This window comes from Arachis ipaensis, chromosome B08, assembly GCF_000816755.2.
Source record: "Arachis ipaensis cultivar K30076 chromosome B08, Araip1.1, whole genome shotgun sequence".
In the NCBI taxonomy this organism is placed as follows: Eukaryota; Viridiplantae; Streptophyta; class Magnoliopsida; order Fabales; family Fabaceae; genus Arachis; species Arachis ipaensis.
Window position 1 is genome coordinate 21,270,908 of NC_029792.2, and position 19,500 is coordinate 21,290,407.

The 19,500-nt window shown below is 37.9% G+C and overlaps 1 long non-coding RNA gene across 1 annotated transcript; it reads left to right on the forward strand.

Moving 5' to 3' along the window:
- Positions 1,216 to 4,462, forward strand: LOC110265424. Its single transcript, XR_002351573.1, has 3 exons — positions 1,216 to 1,630; positions 1,661 to 1,727; positions 4,359 to 4,462. It is a non-coding gene; the product is annotated as an uncharacterized LOC110265424 (long non-coding RNA).

A 19,500-nucleotide genomic window follows, 5' to 3' on the forward strand; every position in this document is an offset into this window, starting at 1 on the left:
GTAAAACTCTTCTTGAACAGCTCACCTTTTTGCAAAAAGTATCGTTCTGATTTCTTCTTCAATATCTCAGCTTCTATTTTTTCTGAAGGCAAAACTCCAGCATCAAGGTACTCTATGATAGGTTGTTGCCAATTGTGAACATTACATATCTGCGTACTTTCTTTTGTTTCTTGACAAGCCTTGTAGGAAGCTTGTAATTCATCACAATGAGACTTCATTTTCGGCCAATAAATTCCCACCTCTGGAGCCTTCGGTACAAATCGAGGCCCTCTTCTCCGCAAGTGGCTCCATGCAGTCGTTCTGCTTTTTCTTTCCCTTCCTCTTCTCTTACACATTTCATGAGGAGTCCATCATTGTTTTTTTTTTTTGAACATTTACCCATTGAGGAGGCAAAATCCTCTTGTTTCTTTGGTGATGTTGAGCGTTCTGAGCTGTTCATGTATAGGCGTTCGCGAATCATTGGTTTTTTCTTCCACGGACATCCTTTCTTCTTTGGAAGAACTTTCAGCTACCCGGTGTTCTAAAGCATGTTGTCCATTTTGAATAGTGATTCTACTCCCGGATGTTGCTAAAGCATCCGCATGCTTGTTTTCTGTTCGGGGTACATGCTCAAATGAGATCTTATCAAATACCTTCATCATGCGCTACACTTGTTCTCTGCATAAGGCCAGACTCCTTTCCTTCGTGTCGTACCCTCCTTGGATCTGTTGTATTATTAGGTTAGAGTCTCCTTTGACATGGAGTTTCTTGATACCAACTTCTTGAGCCATCTTTAGACCGAGCATTAGCGCTTCATACTTTGCCTCATTGTTGGTGCAAGAGAAATCCAATTGAAACATGAAGGACAGATTTCTTCCATGGAAGTCTGTAAGGATTACCCCTGCCCCTCCTTGAGGATTTGAAGGTGTTCCATCAAACATGAGAGTCCATGTTTCCTTTTCATTACAAGCATAAACAGTCTCTATTGTTTCTGGAATCTGATCCGGCAACTCTTCAATCGTTGCTTTTTCAAGACATATCGACAAGAGGTCAGCCAAAGCTTGGCTCCTAATGGTGGTAAGTGTTACCGATTTCACATCATATTTGCTTATTAGGAGTGCCCAACGACTCATTCTTCTAGTCAACATTGGCTTTTTGATTAAAAATCTGAGACATTCATTTTTTTATACGATTTATACTTGATGTGTTTGAAAGTAGTGTCGGTGATTCGGTGAGTTTTGTGAAAAATAGATTAAGTGAAAAATAATAGTTAAGATGAGAGATTCGGGGTAAGTAAACTTGTGAGAAAAAATACTTCTATTAATGACAAATAAGCAATACGAGAACTAATGATGAGAAATAGAGGTGGAGAACAAGTGTTGAGACCTCCACTAATGTCACAAGAGGATGAATGAGCTTTGTTTAAAGTGGACAGGGGTTGGTTAATGGTTGTTGAGTGTTTTGGTGGAACACCAGAACACCAATTTTTACTCGTAAAGGTGGTGAATGAAATGAAGAACAATGAAAGGAAATTTGGGTAGAGGAAAAGATGGATTTTTTAGCTTCTTAGCTTCAGAAGTCAGAAAGGTCTAGAAGAAGGTGAAGGTGAAAGTGAAAAATAGTGAAAGTGAAGGTGAAAGTCTGGTTGAAGGTGAAAGTAAAGGATGAAAAAGGATTCAAGGTCTGTGAAGAAGAAGGTGATCAAGGTGAAAGTGAAAAGTGAGAGTGCTTTACAGAGGTGGCTTGAGGTCTTTTTTATAGTGTAAAACCATGATGAAGAGAAAATCTATTGTCCAATGGTCTTAGTCTGATATTTGGTTTACTGCTTTTTTCCAAAATATCTTTAGGTATTTGTGTCACCTCAAGTCTTGTCAACTGAAAAGGTAGGATAGGAAGTTGATTCCCACACGTTAAACTAAAGCTCCTGACATGTGACATTAGTGAAGGGACATCTAGTTTGATTTTCTTTCAATTAGATGACACCTTTACACTCCAAATCCAACCAATCCACTTCCACCAATATAGTTCCCACTGAAGAGAAATTCAACTCCTCAAGGTGTTCTTTTGGGTTCCATCCTTTTAGCCCAATACCTTTAGGAGGAACTTAACTCTTTTTTGACCATATTTGTAGGTCATTATAAAAATAGATTATGTACAAAAAAGGTTTATATTTTTAGTACACAATCATAAGTCCCCATGCAGTCTTTGAGGGTACAAAGTATTCCCTCAAGCTGCATTAAACTTTTTTTGTACTCAACAGAACAAGAAAATTTTTGTTTTGGCTAACATATCATAACTCTAAAGAATCAAATCTCCCCTCTTTTATTCATTTTTTGTCATAATGAGATATGTATTTGTAAATATTATGATATTCAAATATAAATATGTCTGTATAATTTAAATATGATTATGTACTCATAAAAAATGAAATATTTTTTTTATGAAAAAAAGAGGGATAATTTGATTTAATATAATAATTTAATATATAAGGGAATAAGAAGGGGAGAAACTCTTACCCTTTTAATTGGACGCGTTTTAAATTTGAGTACCTGAATTTGGAGAGACACATAAGGAGAGAGAACACCTGGAAGGGTAGGAGAGAGGTGTTCCTCATAATCTCTGCTAGGGCATTTTTTACACCGCGCAGGATCATCACTGCTATCACCACCACCATCCAAATCCTCTGTCTTCTTCAACAATTGGGAATTTTTCTTAGGGTAAAGGACACTCCCACATTCAACTTTGCTCCGTCTTTTTACTCTGTCTTCTTACTTGGTAAGACCCTTTTTCTTCTTTCCTTGTTTTTGTCTTAACCCCTCTCAGGCCCCATGTATATTGGGTTGCTAATTTTGGAATTAGCTATAGAGATTCTTTGATAAAGATCTTTCACCTTACAGCTTTAGATGTTATATCCTCATTTGTATATGTTTCCAATGAAATCCCAAATAAAAAAGAAATTGAATTAAAATTATGAGCAATGTTCATTTGTAACCATAAATAGATATAAAAAATAAAAATAATTTATTTTAATTAATTTTTTTTGCAGGGGGAGTGTATGATTTTAAAAAAAGCAGTAGCCATTTTTTTCTGCCCTTTTTTTTAGGCAAAAAAAAAAAAGAAGGTACCCATAACTTTCTTGCCCTATTTATGCTCGACTCTTTTTAGGAGCTTTGAGGGTGGGACACTTCACTTTTTTGAAATAGTTCCAAAAAAAAAAAAGGAAGGTACCCATAACTTTCTTGTCCTATTTATGCTCGACTCTTTTTAGGAGCTTGAACGGTGGAACACTTCACTTTTTTGGAACTATTTTGTACTGCAAATTTCTTAAGATGCATCACTCACATTTTTTGAGTGCATGATTGCTAAAGCAGTTTTCTCATGTATTGCAGAATGCTTGCAGAATAATATAACATAAACATTGGCTCTTGATAAAGAAGCCTTTTGGAGTTAAAATTCTAGCTTCTAAAAATGAAATTAGGCATAGTACTGTTTAACGTACTTGAAATTGATGGGACCGATGGTTGTTCCATGATCCGGGTCCAGCATGATGCAGTGTCCATTAGGGTGTACCTCAGAAACAATGTAAGGACCCTCCCATTTGTGAGCCTATTTTGGCAAAGACATCTTCCTTATTACTGCGTCTACTGATTTTTAGTACTAGATCTCCCTCTAGGAACACCCTGGGCCGAATGTGCTTGTCATAAGCTAATGCCAGTCTCCGGTGATATTCTTCCATCTTGCTTCCCACAACTTCTCTTTTTCCTTCCAACTCTTGCAACTCAGCTTCACGATCCCTTGACTTTTAGAATATGCGTCAACTCCCTACAAGTAACTGGGGTGTTCTCGTCTTCCTCCATATTCTCTAGATTCACGAACAGAGGTGGTGAGGGGGTTCTATAACTCGTTTGATCTCTAGCCATCACGTCAAAGTGTTCCTCCCCAGTGGAGTCGCCAAATGATTCGGGTGAGTTTTGTGAAAAATAGATTAAGTGAAAAATAATAGTTAAGATGAGAGATTCGGGGTAAGTAAACTTGTGAGGAAAAACACTTCTATTAATGACAAATAAGCAATACGAGAACTAATGATGAGAAATAGAGGTCGAGAACAAGTGTTGAGATCTCCACTAATGTCACAAGAGGATGAATGAGCTTTGTTTAAAGTGGACAGGGGTTGGTTAATGGTTGTTGAGCGTTTTGGTGGAACACCAGAACACCAGTTTTTACTCATAAAGGTGGTAAATGAAATGAAGAACAATGAAAGGAAATTTGGGTAGAGAAAAAGATGGATTTTTTAGCTTCTCAACTTTAGGAATAAGAAAGGTCTAGAAAAAGGTGAAGGTGAAAGTGAAAAATAGTGAAAGTGAAGGTGAAAATAGTAGGTCCTTTTTATAGTGTAAAACCATGATGAAGAGGAAATCTATTGTCCAATGGTTTTAGTCTGATATTTGGTTTACTGCTTTTTCCAAAATATCTTTAGGTATTTGTGTCACCTCAAGTCTTGTCAACTGAAAAGGTAGGATATGAAGTTGATTCCCACACGTTAAACTAAAGCTCCTGACATGTGACATTAGTGAAGGAACATCTAGTTTGGTTTTCTTTCAACTAGATGACACCTTTACACTCCAAATCCAACCAATCCACTTCCACCAATATAGTTCCCACTGAAGAGAAATTCAACTCCTCAATGTGTTCTTTTGGGTTCCATCCTTTTAGCCCAATACCTTTAGGAGGAACTTAACTCTTTTTTGACCTTGTTTGTAGGTCATTATAAAAATAGATTATGTACAAAAAAGGTTTATATTTTTAGTACACAATCAGTCGGTATTTTTGTGAGATGTACACCAGAGCGAGACAATATTTCTCTGGTGAGGAGTATCTTTGTTCTGGCCCTTTCATGGCTCTACTAACATAAGCAATGGGTTTATCTTTGCCTTCACCTTCTTGTGCAATTAATCCACTAACTGCTTCTTCTCCTACCGCTAAGTATACCTTCAATGGTGCACCAAGTTGAGGGGACGTCATGGTGTGAGTGGATGTAAAAACGTCCTTGATCTTGTCCATTACAGCTTGGTGGCGTTGTTCCCACTTAAAGGTGTTCTTCTCTTTCAACAAAGGTCTTAGGGGTCCTAAGAGCTCCCCTAATGCTGGTATGAACCTTCGAATGTACCCCAGCTTGCTTATGAACTTATGAAGTTCCTTGATGTCTTTTGGAGGTTCCATGTCTTGGATAGCTTTAATCTTATCCTCGTCAGCTGAAATGCTTCCTTTGTGGACTCTGAATCCCAAGAACTTTCCAGATGACACCCCGAAGGCACATTTCATGGGGTTCATCTTAAGTCTATACTTTTGCATCTAGAGAACATAGCTCTGAGGTGTTCTGTGTGTTGCTTCTCGGATGTTGACTTGACAACCAAATCATCTACGGGTGTTCAAAATGCTGTCTTTTCTTCATCTTCCGAAACCATTCTAATTTGGTTGTACCCGCTAAATCCATCCATGAAGGAGAACCTTTCAAATTCGGCTGTAGCATCTACCATTCTATCAATATCTGGCAGAGGAAAATCATCCTTAGGGCATGCTTTGTTTAGATTTTTAAAATCCACGCAGCACCGGATCTGCCCATTTTTCTTTTTCACTGGTACTATGTTGGCTAACCAAGAGGGGTGTTGTATTGGTTTGACAAATTTGGCTGCGAGTAATTTTTCGATTTCTTTCGTTACTTGGGCTTCTATTTCATTGGAGAATTTTCTAGGAGCTTGCATAGGAGTTGTTCCTTTCCTCACAGCTAAATTGTGAGTTACCAGGTTTGGGTCTAACCCCGGCATTTCATCATAGTTCCAAGCAAACACATCTCTGAACTCTGTTAATAGCGCTATCAAATCCCTTTTCTCCTTCTCCCCTAGAGCTTTGCACACGAACAAAGGCCTCGGGTGTTCTTCAGTCCCTAAATTAATCTCTTCCCATTCTTCCTCCTTCTGCTTTGCTTCATCTTGGAGTTGGGGAAGGGCATTTCCTATGTTGCTTTGAAGATGTTCTTTCTCTTGTACACTTAGGATGTCGGGGCCAGGGGAGTTCTGGTAATTTTCTTCCCTGGACCCCCGAGTTCCTATAGGATACACCACTTATATCCTCCACCTGGAAGAATTTTCTTATGAAGCCCTAGGTCTTCGATTGCTGTTGCTTATTTTTTGGTGTTTTCTTTTGGTGCTTCCTCCATCAGGGTGTTCTTTCATACTGCTTTTTGTCTGGGTATTCCGATGGCGCATTCCCACACAGGCTTTATTTTGTTGACCCCCTGGTAACGCAAACTCTTCATAAAAACTTGCATCCACTAAATGTGCTTCTCCTGCATCAAAGGGTGTTACAGTGGCTGAGATGCTAATATCCTTCCCTCTCCAGCTAGACTTTATGCGTTGATGCCAACTTGAAGGAACGCACCGATGTAAATGAATCCATGGACGTCCCAGTAGGATGTGGTAGCTAGAGCTTCCATCCACCACATGAAACTTATTATTGGTCTTTATGGGACCAACTTCCAAGACAGCATTAACACATCCTTTAAATTTCACACCCACTCCATTAAAAGCATTGAGCCCTACTTTAGTAGGCCTTATCTGATCAGCAAAACCTCCCATTTCTATAAATATATGAGTGGGTATGATATTTACTCCCGAGCCAACATCCACCAAGGCCCTTCTGACCTTCTTGCCTTTTACCACTGCTTCCACGTACAATGGTTTATTATGATAGAACTCCCCATTGAATGAGTCAGGGTCCCGAAACACCAGGGCGTTTGCATGGGCCTTTGCTAATCTTGTGAGCGGAGCGTTGACGCCCCCAAAACTTTTTTCATGCTTCTGAACTACTCCTATTGGAGCTCTAGCCACCTCTTTCTGAATGTGGAGTTCCAAGCCAAGTTGGTTGAACATGATTCTACAACCTCAAGACTTCAAAATACCTCTTGTCAACGTGTCTTCATCCAAGGACTCCTCCATAGTGACCATCTCTTCTGCTTGATCTACGATCTCTGTCAGCATTATCTCTCCTTCAACGCCTATCATTCCAACATCATGATGAGGAAAAGGAGTGCTTTTTACACCTTCTTGGTTTTGTTCTCCATTTAAGAGTATCTTCCCTTCCTTCACTTGCCTATAAAACATCGTCCTCACCATATAACAGTCAGTCAACCCATGGCTGTTATTTCGGTGCACCATGCAATATTTTGGGTCTCTCAAGTCTTCAGGTATTGGTGGCTCTCTATCTGTTATGGGGTTTAATGTTCTATCCTCAAACCATCCATTTACGATAACCATGGCCTGATCTTTGGAGAGAGGTAGCGGGGGTGGATGACTGTTTCTCTTAGCACCCCTAGAATAGGGACTCCTTCTGCCCCTGCCATCAGCGGCACACACCTTCAGAGGAAAAACTTCTTTAGATCTCCTTCCATTGCGCTTCATTGCCTCGGTTCTGTCAGATGCTCTCTTTAAGAGCTCAGAGAAAGTGTTTATGTTGCTCATAGAAAGATAAATTTGGGATCCATCTTCCACATTTCTAATACACCCGTACACCAATTGTGGCTCTGAGAGAGTGTCTATACAAAGTAAAGCTTGATCTCTGTATCTCTTGATGAATGCTACCAATCATTCTCCTTGTCTCTGTTTCACTCTTCCCAGGTCCATGATGTGCATAGGGGGTTCCTCTTCTAGGAACTTGTTGCAGAACTCCATCACTAATTGCTCCCAGGTGTTGATGCTGTTGGCTTTCAACTTGTAAAGATGTGTTCTTTGGCACTTCCGGTACCATCAAATTTACAAAAGGTAAGTGGTTGGTACCCCTAAGGGTATGATTTTGCCAAAATATGATGCCCGTTCTCGTCTTGAGGTGATCCCAAGCTGAGATTGAGATTCCGAGGGGTTATTGAACGTCGCCTAGGTGGTCGATTCTGCCCAAAATGAGTATTGCTAGACTCAGCCATTACGTCGAAGTGTTCCTCCCCAGTGGAGTCGCCAGGTAATTTGGGTGAGTTTCGTGAAAAATAGATTAAGTAAAAAATAATAGTTAAGATGAGAGATTTAGGGTAAGTATACTTGTGAGGAAAGCACTTCTATTAATGACAAATAAGCAATACAAGAACCAATAATGAGGAATAGAGGTGGAGAACAAGTGTTGAGACCTCCACTAATGTCACAAGAGGATGAATGAGTTTTGTTTAAAGTGGACATGGGTTGGTTAATGATCGTCGAGTGTTCTGGTGGAACACCCGAATGCTAGTTTTTACTCGTGAAGGTGATGAATGAAATGAAGAACAAAGAGAGAAATTTTGGGGAAAGAAAAAGATGGGTTTTTGAGCTTCTTCCCTTTCAGAAATAGGTAAAAGGTCCTTTTAAAGAGGTGGCTTGAGGTCCTTTTATAGTGTAAAACTATTTTGAAGAGGAAATCTATTGTCCAATGGTTATAGTCTGATATTTGGTTTATTCCTTTTATCCCAAATATTTTAGGTATTCCCGTCACTTCAAATCTTTTCAATTGTTCAATGGAAGAAGTTGATTTTCACAAGTTAAACTAAAGCTCATGACATGTGACATTAGTGAAGGGACATCTAGTTTGGTTTTCTTTCAACTAGATGACACTCTTTACACTCCAAATCCAACCAATCCACTTCTACCAATTTAGTTCCCACCAAAGAAAAATTCAACTCCTCAAGGTGTTCTTTTGGGTTCCATCCTTTCACCCAATACTTTTAGGAGGAACTTGACTCTTGTTTGACCATATTTGTAGGTCATTCTTAAAATTATTTATGTACAAAAAAGGTTTATATTTTTAGTACACAATCAAATGTAAACTACTGTGTCTCCATATCGTAGTTGTCTTTATATATATATAAGACTATAATTATTATTACTATTATTATCATTACTTATTCTCTTGGATTTTATATTGTTATTGTTTATTATTACTATAATAGCATTTCATGGCCCAATTTGAATTTTATGTTTAAAAGAGTATTTCTTGGTCCAGACACTAAAAAGGGAAAAAAGAGATTATCTCCTTTGACAATTAATTAATCTTTCAATTATGTATTAATTTATCCTACAAACATCACCAATTATTTTTCTTTAACTGACGGATGATTGACATCTGATTGTGTACTAAAAATATAAACCTTTTTTTACATAATTAATTTTTATAATGACCTACAAATATGGTCAAAAAAGAGTTAAATTCCTCCTAAAGGTATTGGACTAAAAGGATGGAACCCCAAAAAAACACATTGAGGAGTTGAATTTCTCTTCAGTGGAAACTATATTGGTGGAAGTGGATTAGTTGGATTTTAGTGTAAAGGTGTCATCTAGTTGAAAGAAAACCAAACTAGATGTCCCTTCACTAATGTCACATGTCAGGAGCTTTAGTTTAACGTATAGGAATCAACTTTCTACCTTTTCAGTTGACAAGACTTGAGGTGACACAAATACCTAAAGATATTTTGGAAAAAACAGTAAACTAAATATCAGACTAAAACCATTGGACAATAGATTTCCTCTTCATCATGGTTTTACACTATAAAAAGGAACTCAAGCCACCTCTATAAGCAACCCTTTTTCATCCTTTACTTTCACCTTCACCTCCACTTTCACCTTCACCTTCACTTTTTCACCTTTACCTTCATCCTCTTTTGAGAGCTTCTTTTCTGAAAAACTTTTATCTTCTTTTTTACTTCTGAAGCTGAGAAGTTAAAGAACCCATCTTTTCCTCTCCCAAAATTTCTCTCATTGTTCTTCATTTCATCCATCACCTTCACCAGTAAAAACTGGTAATCGGGTGTTTCACCAGAACACTCGACGACCTTTAGCCCATCCCTGTCCACTTTAAACAAAGCTCATTCATCCTCTTGTGACATTAGTGGAGGTCTCAACACTTGTTCTCCACCTCTATTTCTCATCATTAGTTCTTGTATTGCTTATTTGCCATTAATAAAAGTGTCTTTCTCACAAGTTTACTTACCCCTAATCTCTCATCTTAACTATTATTTTTTACTTAATCTATTTTTCACGAAACCCACCCGAATCAACACCCATCTGTTGTGTATCAGTTGTTGTTCCCAATTGTGACTATAGGTAAACCACGCATCCACAGTTTTTTCATGCCACTTCATTTCAGCATGTACTGAAAAAAAATTACTTTCAGCATCATAGTATTATCCTTAAATTTTTTGAATAAAAAAAACCAAACTGGCACTATCGTTTTGTGTAGAAATGAATAATTTAAAAAGTGACCAAAGTTGAAAATAGCGCTGTCATTTTGTCTAAGGGCAAAATTTTTTTAATTTAAAAATTGAAAACGGCGGTGCTATTTTGTGCTGAAACCAATTTTACCGTTGAGAATGGTCAAAATGGTGGTGACGTTTAGTACACGTGTGAATAAAAAATATAAAATTAACTATATAAGGTACGCTAATGTTATGCGGGAAACACGTTGAGTAGAGTAGAAAGTGAACAACACAAAATTATTTGCCTTTAAATTTTCAGAGAGTTTAGAGCTCTTTCTTCTTTAGCAATTAAAGTTGTTCTTAGTTCTTTAGCTTTTGAAGTTGTTCTTAATTCTTTAGCAGTTGAAGTTGTTCTGCATTTGTTGAGTGAAATAAGTTGTAGGTAAATGTAACAAGAGTATAAAATGGAGATTTATGTTAGTTTAAGAATATATTTCAATAGTCAGATTTTGTATGATATATATGAGGGTGTGAATTTTTTGTGTGAGAATCCATGTGTTATTGTTGTTCCTCTTTCAATAACATATGAAGGACTTAAGAGTGTACTTTGTCAGAGTGTACGTTAGCAAGGCCTGAAGAGAGTGACCAATATTTTATACAGGCAGCCTGTGTTAGTATTTAGGGGTTTCGTTCAATTTCAAATAATGCACGTGGCTGATGAAGCTATTATACAAGGAATGTTTTCGACCTACCATCAAACTAGAGCACGAGCTTCACTTATCGAATTATATGTTGAGATCGAAGAAATTGAAGATATTGATTTTCCAGAACCCAATATAGACCGGATGGATTATAATACCAAAAATATTCTAATATATGCTCGTCAGTACGTGTGATGTCACGCTTTCCCATTTTTGTCTTTAACTCTACAATAAAATAATATAGAAAGAAATTACTTATATTTTTCTTTTTCTTTTTTACTGAAAACAATAATAATAATAACTTTTAATCTATTTACTAAACACATATCCTAAGAATTAGTAATTATCCGATTTAAATATGTTTCTATTATTTTTCAATATATATTGCAAAAATGCCTAAAATTACTAAACATACTAAAATTTAATAACAATGATTTTGTTTTCCAATAAATAATTAAAATAAAAAATAACAAAAAAAAATATATTTTTTAACTACTCCTAATCAACTAATAATTAATTTATTTATCTACTTAACCAAAAAAATTATTTTAAAAAAATTATATACCGTTTGTTTTTAGAACTTTTAGTTCAAAAAAATAGGATTAACCCTAACTAACTACTAATAAAACGTTTAAAATACTAACCTTTTTCTATCTTTGACTGGCTGCCGTTTTCTTTGTGGTGGGATAAGTAAAATGGCAACTTTCAACTTCTTCAAACAAATGAATAATAGGAATGGAGACTATGGACGGAAGAAGAAAGAATGAATGAAGAAGGGAGTTGGCGTTTTGATCAACGTGTGGGAAGAGAAAGGAACATGGCACGTGTCGACCATGCACAACAAAACGTCGGTGACGTTTTTCGCATAATGGCGTCGACGTCTTTCTTGCGGCATCTGACAGCTCCCATAGCACTGTTAAATTCTCCTGTTCGGTCATTTTGGTGGGTAACAACACCTTTAGCCCAATACTAAAAAAAAAGTTTAAATTATGATTGTTCAAAAATTAAAACCAAAAACAATTACAAACAGAGATAATATTATTTTGAGTTTACTAACATGTGTCTTAATTCTTAAGGACACAAATTACTAGTAGTAATGAGTTTTAAATAATTTATTTTAATCAATACATAATAAATATATTAAAAATTTAAATTTTGTATTTTTTATAAAAAAGTTTAATTAGTAATTTTATCGTGTGTCTTTATTCTTTAGGACACATATTAGCTAAATTTTATTATATTTCTAATAAAAAATTATCTCGTGAAAATTTAAATCGTAATTTTCGTATGAAGTTGATAATTGAGAGTCATTATTAGATGATAATTTAATTAAATTTATCAAATCATTTAATAATTATCACTTGAAGATATATTCATTTGAATTTTCACCAATTTATCATTTTTAGCTAATTCGATTGATTTAGTAGTTAGGCCACTAATTCACTTAAATAAGTATCGAAAATTAAAATTTGATTGTTTTATATATGCAGCAATTTATTAACTAATCTAAATCTTTAAATAAAATCTAAATTTATAACAAATTAATTTTTAGTCTGTCAAATTGTAAATACTAAAAATAAAAAAAATATTATTTTTAATTAATCCGCAAACTCTAGAGTAAATACCCATAGTCGTCCCTGAGATTTACGCAGATAACCAATGTAATCCTTAAGATCCCGATTTTTCCATTGTAGTCCTCCAGGTAGAGCTCCGAGCACTCATAATGGTCCCTGGATATATTTCTGGTGATGAGTCATCACCGGAGCGCTGACATGGACTCGGTTTGCCACGCTAGAGGACTCCCAACGGCTAGCTGAGCTGGCAAATTTCCAATTTGTACCCAAATTGGTCCCTCCTATTATATGTAACCCTAAATCCCTGAATTCTCAGACACTTCATCTCTTCGTCTTCTTCATATCCTCTTCTTCTTCTTTCATACACTTCTTCCTGTTCATACACTTTCATCTGGGGCTACTACTCATGTCGATGATGGGTGGTGGTAGCACTACAGGTGGAAGCTCTGTTCGTTCCCCATCTAGCTGGAGCTGGACTAGAACACAAACGAAGAACAGAAGATCGACCCCGCCAGAATGGTGCGGCTGTGGCTGCAGGCCGGTTCTCAGATGGTCTGGCACAGATTCGAATATGAACAAACCGTTTTATGGCTGCCCCAATTATAATGTGGGTTAGAATAATTACTTGTGTTGTTATGATTCTCCTCCCCTGACTGTTCTTGTGTTGTTCCTCTCTGAACTTTGATCCTTTCTTGGTTATAGACAAGTGGGAAGAGATGGTGCGAGCTTTTTGTGTGGGCAGATTCTGGGAATGAAGAATAGGTTGAGAAGTCAGAATCGTGTGGTGATGAAGTGAAGATGAACTTTGACTGGAGGCTTCGAAGGTTGGAGGAGGATGTCCAGATGCAAAAAGTGATTACCCAGTTGTTAATGTTAGTTGTGTTTGTACTGATAGTGTTATTGGTGATCCTGTATTGTAACTGATGAATGAGTTGGTGGTTTAGGGTTCCCTGTTAGCAACAGATGCAAAAAAATTTTCTTGATGGAATGAAAAATGCTGTTAACTATGAAACTGTTGTTAAGATAAATTTCATTGTTTATCAAAAAAATAAAAAAAATTACTTCTTGAATGGTAAACCACAAAGCATAGTATATAAGATAAATTCCATTGTTTATAAAAAAGCAACAAAAGATGAAGGTAAAAGGCAGCCTAGAAACCATTATGCTACTATCTGTAGTTTAATCAAAAGCAAGGCATATCAAAAAGGCCTTTGGATCACAATTCACCATCTAGTCATTGTAGATGGAAAAGACTAATTACACAAAACAGAAACTCCTAAGTAGATATATCTAAAGTCTTCAGTTCTTCTTTCTTGGCGGCTTAAATCCTGGCATTGGGATGAACTGCATCAAGTTGGCAAACTTTGAAGCTGTTGCTGAAGATGCACCCTGCAAGGAGTTTACTGTTAGTGTGGTTGGCGGCAGAGAGGATCGTCTTCTTGGTGACAGCTTCGAAGGTCTTTTCGGTCCAGAATCCTATAGGAGAAAAACTTGGGCATTAAGTAAGATTGATGCATGGAAATAATAAAAGTTTGAATATGTAAAATTTTAGTTACCTTTTGAGAATCCTCTTACTCAGAAGCAATAGGCTGAGTTATCTCGATCTCCTGGGATTGCTTTCCAAATCTTCTTGGCTAGAATCGTCTTGGGGCTGCTGAACAAGCTGCTCAGGCGCAGGATGTCCTTCATCATTTTTCTTCTTCTCAGCCGCCTCGGCAGCAGCGGCAGCATCAGCATCTCTCTTCTTTTTGCAGCCTCTCTTCGTATGCCCATTTTCACCACAAAAACTGCATGTAAAAGTCCCCAGCTGTCTTTTTAGGTGCACACCATCTGCAGTGTTGCCCGACAATTTTGGGTCAACTTCAGGCTTCTTAGTTCTAAAACTACTCTTCTCATCTGCATCCATCCTCCTCTTCATCTTTAGTTTTCCAGGTTTTGTCTTGATTTTAGGAGCATGTGGCCTGTTACAGTCCTCTGGTTGCTCCCACATTGGTTGCCCCAGAATTGGATTAATGTGGTGGTTATAAGTTTCCCTGTATGATTTCATGGTCAGCCATCTGTGACAGAAGTCCTCTGGCTGCTTATTCACACGAGAGAGGGCAATACAAGCGTGTACACACGGAATACCTGCAGGTGTCAAACAATGACATGAACCATGATAATAGTTATGGTTGAAGTAACTAAAATGCATAAAGACAATTGTGTTACACAATCAACTTACCCATCAGTATCCAAAATTGGCAGGTGCACAATCTTTTTTCTATGTCCACAACATGGTTAGTTGGATGTCCGTGCACCTCAAATTTTTTGTATCTGTTATCCCCAGTCCAAATAGGCTTCCAGTACTTGGATTCTTTCCTAACCTTTTCCAACCTGCTCTTTATAACCGGTGTGAGCTTCCCAGTGTGATTCTTTAGCTTTACCTTGTTTTTTGTTATGGTGCGCATAACAAACATCCTTACCTCCTCCAGCAATGTTATGATGGGTTTGGCTCGTGCATCATTGATCTTAGAATTAAACACCTCGCATGCGTTATTACAGATGCTATCCAACTTCGGCTTATGGCTGAATAAGCTTCTGGTCCAAGCATCCATCGGCCACTTCTGTAACTATGCCCAAGCATCCTCATTTAACCTTTTGATCTTGTCCATCTTGGTATGTTGTTGTCCTTGTACATTCCCACAAAAGTCCCCGTAGCTGTAAGTCCTTCCAATTCTTGTTGAAATTTTTCCATAAATGCCAGACGCAGAAACAGTGATGCACATCAGGCATCACCTCTTTCACTGCTGATATCAGTCCCTGCTAGATTTAGGAAACATTATACATATATAGCTTCAACAAAATGTATACATATATGACCCTGACTTTGTATTCGTGATCCATATTAGTCCCTGGCGTTTATGCTTATCCCATAAAGGTCCTTAAACTTTACAATCGATCCCCATAAAAGTCCCTAACATACATGCATATAATCAGACAATGATTCAGGAGCTGAACTATATAAAAGGTTTACAGGACACCCTGATTAATCCCATTCCTATTTGTCATTTCTAGCAGCAATGTTTCCCATAACAGATATGCAGATAATCATATGAGCATGTATACTACATAGATAAGCATGTAAAAGATAAGCATGTGAGCATATGAGCATATAACATATAAGCATTTAACCATCAATAATTAGAAGTGTATACATTATACCTTTTACATATCTGATATGAAGCATCAGTCATGATCTTTATAGTAACCCAAGTCCTTATGAAGTAGCTCAAGAAACCATCTCCATGTCTTTGTATTCTCCATTCGGACAATAGCCCAAGCTATTACATAGATATGGTGATTTGCATCTAACCCCACGGCTGACAATATCTGGCCACCAAACATTGTCTTAAGGAATGCACCGTCCGGCCCTATCAAAGGACGGCAACCAACCTTGAACCTGTTTTTATAGCCGCTTAAGCATACATACATCCTTTCAAAGGTAACTTCACCGTCTGGCTGTGGGCTGGTACATATCTCTATAGTGGAACCGGGATTGGTATTCAGCAGCGTCATACCATAATCCCGAACCATCCTATATTGCTCTTTCTCATCACCATACACCACACTTCTAGCATCCATTAATGCCCTCAAGATTGAATTCTTATTCAGTGTTAAATCAAACCGTGTCTTGAAGTAAGTTGTAGCCTCGTAGTGTCTAAAATTCAGGTACTTTCTCACCTTCTTTACAAGCTTGCTGCATACCCAATTCCTGTTGGCAGCCCTATTTTTGTCCTCTCTTGGACAAGTGTGGTCATCGTTGAAGGTTTTAATTTGCCAACATGTGTCTTCATGGTCTCATGATGCATAAGCCACCCAAGGACAATCACTGACCTTACAAATCGCCCTGCATCTTATGTTGTCATTTTTCACTAGCTTTATACTTCAACCCTCCTGGATTGTGTATTCCTTCACAGCTTCTCTAAATTCCCATTTCGTTCCGAATTTCATGCCAACCTCAAGATGCAACTCTCTAAACCTTGCACCCTCCCTAAACAGCGAATATGCCTCCTCAGAATCATTTCCTTCCTCCAGCTCATCTTCTGAGTTCGGAGGAATTTTCATCTCCTCTGAGTGCCAGGAATTGGTACCATCTGAGTCAATACTTGAGTCTAGTCCATCATCTTCCACTTCATCAACACAACCCACGAACCCAAGATCAACTTCAGTGTCGCTCACCTCCTGCACCAAACCATCATCTTCATCCAATATCTTCTCCTTCCCTTTCCATATTGGATTAACATTTCTGGATCCTACATCTGATTGTACCTTGTGTCTCCTAATCCTACTACCAATTTCATGATCATTCCCTGTAGCCTCAGAATCAGAGGAACTACCCTCATCCAGTCCTGGCTTAAAAAGGGTATCCTTTTCACTGTCAGAAGAGTCAGAAGACACAGCAAATGAAACTTCATTACTAAACACTTTGCTCCTGAATCCTCTGAGAGCAGACCATGTATAGGGTCTCCTGAAAATACTTGATCCTTGGGCTTCGTGGACTGGCTGGATCTGGTGGGCTTGGTGGGCTTGGTGGTCTTGATGGTCTAGGTGGGCATCGTGGGCTTGGTGGGCTTGCTGGGCTGGTGTAATCTATTGGGCTTCGTTGCCTTGGGGGTTAGTTGTCTTAGGAGGTTTAGTGTTTTTGTTGGCACCTTGGGTTGGGTAGGAGTCCTTGACACTGGTGGTGGCTGTGTGACTTCAGATGTAGTATGAACTTTGGTGTTGGAGTGTGAAAGTACAACCTTCGAGGTGGGAGCAACTATGAGTGCATGAGTCTCAATCAGTTGGGGACTGACATCAACATCTTTAGCATTACACCCCTCTCCACCATCTTCATCCAAGTACACAATTGTGTTACCTCCCTCTAACACCTTCAGAACTGACACTCCATACTCGAAATATACATCAATCATTCCCTCATTTGTCCTAGCACATTTCACCATCTCGCTTATCTCTTTGTCGCTGTTTATATTTCTCAACCCATTATCCAAGCCTTTTCCAGGAACATGCCACCAGCAATGCGTTATGTCATTGTACCTAAGCTCCTTATGGTAGTTCCATATGAAGAATACATCCAGCGTGTCAGTGTCTAGATCACCTAAACAGGCCTTGTTGTCCGGAGAATAAATCATAACACCTTCTGCATTCTTTTTGAAGTCACCCCGATGATGAAACATGATGTCCAACCTCTACTCCATCTGCAAGAAATTTATAGTTTTACTTAATACAAGCAGAATTTGAAAGCCTACTAATACATTATAAAAAAAATAACATCAACACCTCAAGAACACATTTTTGAACCATATCCCTGTTTCATCCCTGTTTCATTCCGGTTAAATATAGCAACCCCACAAACCCCAGCCAACCTTCAAACCCTAGACACTACAACGACACCAAAACTCCCAAACTTTAGACACACAAACAACTTGCATATCAACAACCAACATTGAATCGAAAATGCAAAGTAAAAAAAAAAAGAGGGAGATTACCTTAAATACGATCACAAAGTTCGAACCTCTTGCTTCTGGTGATGGAGGGGAAGAACGAAAATCTCTTGCTTTTTGTTCTCTCAACTTTTTCAACCCAGGGATTAGAACCCTACGGTTACGCCATTGATGAGTATACGAAGACGGAGTTAGAGGGTGGAAGAAGAAGAGACAAGTAAAGTTTGTATTGGCGAGAAAATTGATATTTATGCTAAATAATGTCAAAACAGCTTTGTTTTTGGTTATCAAGGGCGCCAAACCAAAACGACGCCGTTTCGGAGCCCTCCAGCGTGGCAAACCGAGTCAACGTCAGCGCTCCGGTGATGACTCATCACCAGAAATATACTCAGGGACCACTTTGAGTGCTCGGAGCTCTATCTGGAGGACTACAATAGAAAAATTGGGATCTTAAGGATTACTATGGGTATTTGCATGAATCTCAGGGACACTAAAATTAAAACAAAACTAAAATTCTAAAGCGGCCTGTTTTTCGCATAAATTATATAAAATCAAACTATTTGTTTTTAGAACTTTTAGTTCAAAAAAATTATATACTATTTGTTTTTAGAACTTTTAGTTCAAAAAAATAGGATTAACCCTAATTAACTACTAATAAAACGTTTAAAATACTAATCTTTCTCTATCTTTGACTGGCTGCCATTTTCTTTGTGGTGGGATAAGTAAAATGACAACTTTCAACTTCTTCAAACAGAATGAATAATAGAAATGGAGACTATGGACAGAAGAAGAAAGAATGAAGGAAGAAGGGAGTTGACGTTTTGATCAACGTGTGGAAAGAGAGAGGAACCTGCCACGTGTCGACCATGCACAACAAAACGTCGGCGACGTTTTGATCAACACGTCAGTGACGTTTTCCGCATAACAGCGTCGATGTCTTCCTTGCGGCATCTGACAACTCCCATAGCACCGTTAAACTCTCCAGTTTGATCATTTTGGTGAGTAATACCACCTTTGGTCCAATATTAAAAAAAAAGTTCAAATTATGATGGTTCAAAAATTAAAACCAAAGAAAATTACAAACAGAGATAATATTATTTTGGGTTTATTATCGTGTGTCTTAATTCTTAAGGACACAAATTAAAATTACTAGTAATAAATTAATTTTTTGACCGTCAAATTGAAAATACCATAAATAAATTAAAAAAATATCATTTTTAATTAATCCGCACACTCTAATTTAGCGTTGTTCAACCAGGCCGAACTGAATCGGGATTTGGCCGGTTTTCGTATTTTGGACGAAAAGACGCCGTTTTGTTCCTTCAAAAAAAAAAATGAAAAAGAGAACGTAACCCTAAGCTCTCTCACTCACTAGCAGAAGTGCAGAACCAGGCAGCACCGCAGCAACATCTCCTCCATCACTGCCAGACTTGCGCCGTCAAGCCACCGCCATGTCATTGCCGCCGTCGCAGCTGCTCGACGCCACCTTCCCCGCCATGGACGTCTGAACACATTGAAGAACGTAGAGAAGAGAACTCGAACACAGCTGGGAGGAA